Source organism: Siphateles boraxobius, unplaced genomic scaffold, assembly GCF_051911475.1.
Source record: "Siphateles boraxobius isolate OS27281-9 unplaced genomic scaffold, OSU_SipBor_1 130, whole genome shotgun sequence".
Taxonomy (NCBI): Eukaryota; Metazoa; Chordata; class Actinopteri; order Cypriniformes; family Leuciscidae; genus Siphateles; species Siphateles boraxobius.
The window spans coordinates 39,185,558-39,191,557 of NW_027508734.1; positions in this window are offsets into that span (position 1 = coordinate 39,185,558).

Sequence of the window (6,000 nt, forward strand, 5' to 3'; positions counted from 1 at the left end):
TGACTGTGGGTACTTGACACTGGACTTCAGGCATTTTGGCATTTCCTTCTCCCCAGTCTTCCTCCAGACTCTGGCACCTTGATTTCCGAATGACAAGCAAAACTGAGCAACAGTCCAGTGCTGCTTCTCTGTAGCCCAGGTCAGGCGCTTCTGCTGCTGTTTCTGGTTCAAAAGTGGCTTGACCTGGGGAATGCGGCACCTGTAGCCCATTTCCTGCACACGCTTGTGCACGGTGGCTCTGGATGTTTCTACTCCTGACTCAGTCCACTGCTTCCGCAGGTTCCCCAAGGTCTGGAATCGGTCCTTCTCCACAATCTTCCTCAGGGTCCGGTCACCTCTTCTCGTTGTGCAGCGTTTTTTGCCACACTTTTTCCTTCCCACAGACTTCCCACTGAGGTGCCTTGATACAGCACTCTGGGAACAGCCTATTTGTTCAGAAATTTCTTTCTGTCTTACCCTCTTGCTTGAGGGTGTCAATGATGGCCTTCTGGACAGCAGTCAGGTCGGCAGTCTTACCCATGATTGCGGTTTTGAGTAATGAAACAGGCTGGAAGTTTTTAAAAGCCTCAGGAATCTTTTGCAGGTGTTTATAATTAATTAGTTGATTCAGATGATTAGGTTAATAGCTCGTTTAGAGACCCTTTTCATGATATGCTACTTTTTTGAGACAGGAATTTTGGGTTTTCATGAGCTGTATGCCAAAATCATCAGTATTAAAACAATAAAAGACCTGAAATATTTCAGTTGGTGTGCAATGAATCTAAAATATATGAAAGTTTCATTTTTATCATTACATTATGGAAAATAATTAACTTTATCACAATATGCTAATTTTTTGAGAAGGACCTTACTGTGTCGAATCTAATAGAGTGCCGAAGTTATGACGTCACTTTGTAGGCCAAAACGCGGAATTGAGTTCCCTCCGGTTCCCTCGCCCTAAAGTCTATGGGTTTTCTGAATGGGTTTTTGCTAAATCGCCTGAAATAAGGTCTGTGGTTAACAAAACCTCTAAATATTTTCACGTTTTGATCTATGACATAAAACACACCAGTTATAACCTGCTTGTGGTCTTTTAAACTTTATTTAGGATTCAAAATGTATACATTTTGGATTAACTTGTAAAGATTATCTTGATAGACAGAACGTGTAAGGGTCACAACTCTAACAGATCTTATTTTTTGCGATTTTCCAAAAGTCTATGGGGAAGATGCACAGCTTTTCGATCGAGGGAACCCATATGGGCCGCTAACTTCCGTGTTGTCCTATAAAAGTGACGTCATAACTTCGGCACTCTACAGGTCCTTCTCAAAAAATTAGCATATTGTGATAAAGTTCATTATTTTCCATAATGTAATGATAAAAATTAAACGTTCATATATTTTAGATTCATTGCACACCAACTGAAATATTTCAGGTCTTTTATTGTTTTAATACTGATGATTTTGGCATACAGCTCATGAAAACCCAAAATTCCTATCTCAAAAAATTAGCATATTTCATCCGACCAATAAAATAAGTGTTTTTAATACAAAAAAAGTCAACCTTCAAATAATCATGTTCAATTATGTACTCAATACTTGGTCGGGAATCCTTTTGCAGAAATGACTGCTTCAATGCGGCGTGGCATGGAGGCAATCAGCCTGTGGCACTGCTGAGGTGTTATGGAGGTCCAGGATGCTTCGATAGCGGCCTTAAGCTCATCCAGAGTGTTGGGTCTTGCGTCTCTCAACTTTCTCTTCACAATATCCCACAGGTTCTCTATGGGGTTCAGGTCAGGAGAGTTGGCAGGCCAATTGAGCACAGTAATACCATGGTCAGTAAACCATTTACCAGTGGTTTTGGCACTGTGAGCAGGTGCCAGGTCGTGCTGAAAAATGAAATCAGATGGAAGCATGAAGTGCTCCAAAATCTCCTGATAGCTAGCTACATTGACCCTGCCCTTGATAAAACACAGTGGACCAACACCAGCAGCTGACATGGCACCCCAGACCATCACTGATTGTGGGTACTTGACACTGGACTTAAGGCATTTTGGCATTTCCTTCTCCCCAGTCTTCCTCCAGACTCTGGCACCTTGATTTCCGAATGACATGCAAAATTTGATTTCATCCGAAAAAAGTACTTTGGACCACTGAGCAACAGTCCAGTGCTGCTTCTCTGTAGCCCAGGTCAGGCGCTTCTGCCGCTGTTTCTGGTTCAAAAGTGGCTTGACCTGGGGAATGCGGCACCTGTAGCCCATTTCCTGCACACGCCTGTGCACGGTGGCTCTGGATGTTTCTACTCCTGACTCAGTCCACTGCTTCCGCAGGTTCCCCAAGGTCTGGAATCGGTCCTTCTCCACAATCTCCCTCAGGGTCCGGTCACCTCTTCTCGTTGTGCAGCGTTTTTTGCCACACTTTTTCCTTCCCACAGACTTCCCACTGAGGTGCCTTGATACAGCACTCTGGGAACAGCCTATTTGTTCAGAAATTTCTTTCTGTCTTACCCGCTTGCTTGAGGGTGTCAATGATGGCCTTCTGGACAGCAGTCAGGTCGGCAGTCTTACCCAAGATTGCGGTTTTGAGTAATGAAACAGGCTGGGAGTTTTTAAAAGCCTCAGGAATCTTTTGCAGGTGTTTAGAGTTAATTAGTTGATTCAGATGATTAGGTTAATAGCTCGTTTAGAGACCCTTTTCATGATATGCTAATTTTTTGAGAGAGGAATTTTCGGTTTTCATGAGCTGTATGCCAAAATCATCAGTATTAAAACAATAAAAGACCTGAAATATTTCAGTTGGTGTGCAATGAATCTAAAATATATGAAAGTTAAATTTTTATCATTACATTATGGAAAATAATTAACTTTATCACAATATGCTAATTTTTTGAGAAGGACCTGTATAGCTAATAACATCATTCTATACTGCAATCAATTGAGTTCTAACCTAAATTTATACCATAATTCATTTAATTACCATGAAACTAAACAAAACTTAATGTTAATAGAAGTGAATCACTTGCTGAATTGTAATGTGCCTCTTTGATGGCTGTCCAGATGGCTGTCCTTCAGCAAAATTTGTTGTTGTTTGTTCATTAATGTAAATAAAAATCCATTTAGAGGCACATGGATGTCTCCTTTCTCATCATATTTGAATGGAATTATTGACCTTTGCATTCGGTATTTCATGTTCACTTACTCAACCAAATGAGAGATATTAGGAAGAATATTTGGCTAATGTTCTTCAGTTGTTGACATTATTTAAGTGTTGGCTAATGTAGGCTCTGCATGTTTTATACTGCCCAAGCAATGGCCATTAATGATAAATTAGCTCTGTATGAGAAAAATAAGTGAAATAAATTAAGAAAGTGAAACAGGAAAAAAGTTATAGAAGTTTGAGTTTATGAAAATGTACAATGTAAAATTTTCATTATTCATATTTTATATAAAATACATATTTTCAAAACATGTTGGACTCTAAAACTGCAAGAAAATCAAAGCAAAAACTGAACAAATTGTGTTTAAAATTTTAGGTTGATATCTCAAAAATGAGCTTTCATTATGATTTTGTTTGGGAGCAGTCCCAAACTTTTTCACTAGGTGACAACAACGGTTGTGCCAGAAAAGAGTCTCTGGGTGTGCATAAGAAAAACTGGATGTGCCACATTAAGATTAATGTGCAATAAACCCTGACTCTGCTTATCACTAACTTTACAGAATAGACTGGACTGATGTGTAAAACTATACTCAGGTTCGCCACATAACCAAACTATTATATAAAATATAACTCGGGGCTCGACATTAAGCCTTTTCATGTACTTGTACTTCGAACAAGTAAATCGGTCATACACTTGTCCAAGTAAAAAAAATGCTTGTCCAGAAAAAATGCAATAATAAAGCAATATTCTCATCAGTGTTCAGTCAACTTTTACATATTTAAATCTGAATATTTATGATATTTTAACCTTTATAAAGAGCATTTTTCCTTAATCGTTTTATATATATGCTTCATCTTTAATTTTAAATTCTTAACTTTGATCAGTAAATTAAATTAGAATAATAGGACACTACATGGCTGCTACCAATCAAATTAAATAATTGACAGTGAAAGATTACAACGGCATTAAATAATGTTATGAGATTGTTTTAAATATTTTTTGAATATACAAATACGAAATACTGGAAAGATTGAAACTTTTAAACTAAACCACCAATAGGTGGCGGCAGATCACCGTCTTAATGAGTGAGTCATTGCCATTTATTCAACCGATTCGTTCAAACGGCTGAATCGTTCAGGAATGAGGCAGTTGTTTAATGGGTCATTGAATCTTTGACTCAACCGATTCGTTCAAAACGCTGAATCATTCAGTAAAGTGGTTATGTATTCTGGGACCTGTACCATGATGGTAGTTGAACAAACTACGGGTTACAGGATTAGTTTTGAGTTGACAAACACAAACCAATCCAACCAGGCTTTGCTGGTACCATGATGCCGATCATCAACTTTATCTGTCAACTCAGGCTTTGATCCTGAGTTTAGGTGTGACATCAGTAGCGAACAGCCAATTACATGCTGAGAAAGAGTGAATCTCATTCAAAACTCATTGAAATTAATTTCTCGCAAGAGAAGCAACGCAATTCACTTATTAAATAAAAGTATTAAAATAATAAGAATTTAAACAAATTTACACTCCTTTAATTTGGAGTAGAAACAGGTGGAGTGACTTTATCGCATCAGACATGTGTCACTTTGCTCACAGCTGATTGGTCCAAGTTCGTTTTGCAACCTCTGCCCCGGACCAGGTTAGCGTGGAGCGTAAGTTACTATGGCGATGAACACTGCTAAAATCCAAACCACTTTCATGGTGCCTAAAACCAAGGGTTGGCAAACATCTCCTCACTATCCGCTAGCTGCCTGTCCCCTGAACACACTGTAAAAAAACGGGGTCTCTGCAGAAACCCCAGCCCCCAAAAACGGCAACAAAAACAAACTGGGCTAACCCGCACCACGAAACATAGCAAACTCTTCCAGCCAATAACCGACAAGAAGGATTTGGGGGGTTGGTGCGCGGATGAGGTAGCCTAGAAATCTAGACGCACCCTAGCGGCAGCAAAAATTATTTTGCAGAAGGGGTGGTCTAGCATCTCTCCATAGACTTTTGAGCTGGAAAAACCAAACTCTGGTCAGGCCAATCACATCGTGTATAGAGTTGGTGGGCGGGCTTAACATAATGACGGCAGAGTTGTGACGGTTCCGCGCATAGTTCCGCGTGATTTCCCTGCTACTTGAAAACAAAGAAGATGCTGCTGGCGAACAGCGGTCTTTCGAATCGGCTGTGGCCGCGACTCTGGATGACTTGGAGTTAAGACAACGTCACTTAAGTCATTCTTAAAAAAGGAAGATGTGTTCGGAGTTTTGACGACCGGATATGGCAAAAGTTTAATATATCAACTAGCTCCGCTGGTGGAAAAACGCATGGACTCACTCAGCCACAGCCGTTCGTTGCTCTGGTTGGTTTTAGCGCTGTCATATTGTGTGCAGAGGGAATTTGAAAGACAACCGTTTATCCCGCCCCTCGGATTGAGGTATGCCAATTGTGAGTTCCCAGACCTAACATCTTGATAGGTCTGGCTTGCCAGGCTACGGATGAGGAGGAGGGAGGGTAAACGTCAACAAGAAGTGACGTCACCCGACATCGCTTAGAGCACTTTTAAGTTTCTTTGTGTGATCTGCGTTATTTGTTTCCATTTGACCTCATGAGCCTCAACAGCACAACCTGTTACCTTCAGACAGTCAGCGGCTGTTTGCGGATTGGTTGGCAGTCCGAATGTCGGAAGATATAGCCTATTTTTAATGATCAATTTTAAATGAACAAATTGTAAATAAACAACAATAGGCCAAAAAACATTTGTTATCAAGACTTAAAAAATAATTCTGCATCTGTTTTTAGGTATGGTTTTGCCAGGGTGTGCCGGTGGCTACGCCTATGCAACAACCAGACTCCATTACTGCCCATATAGAC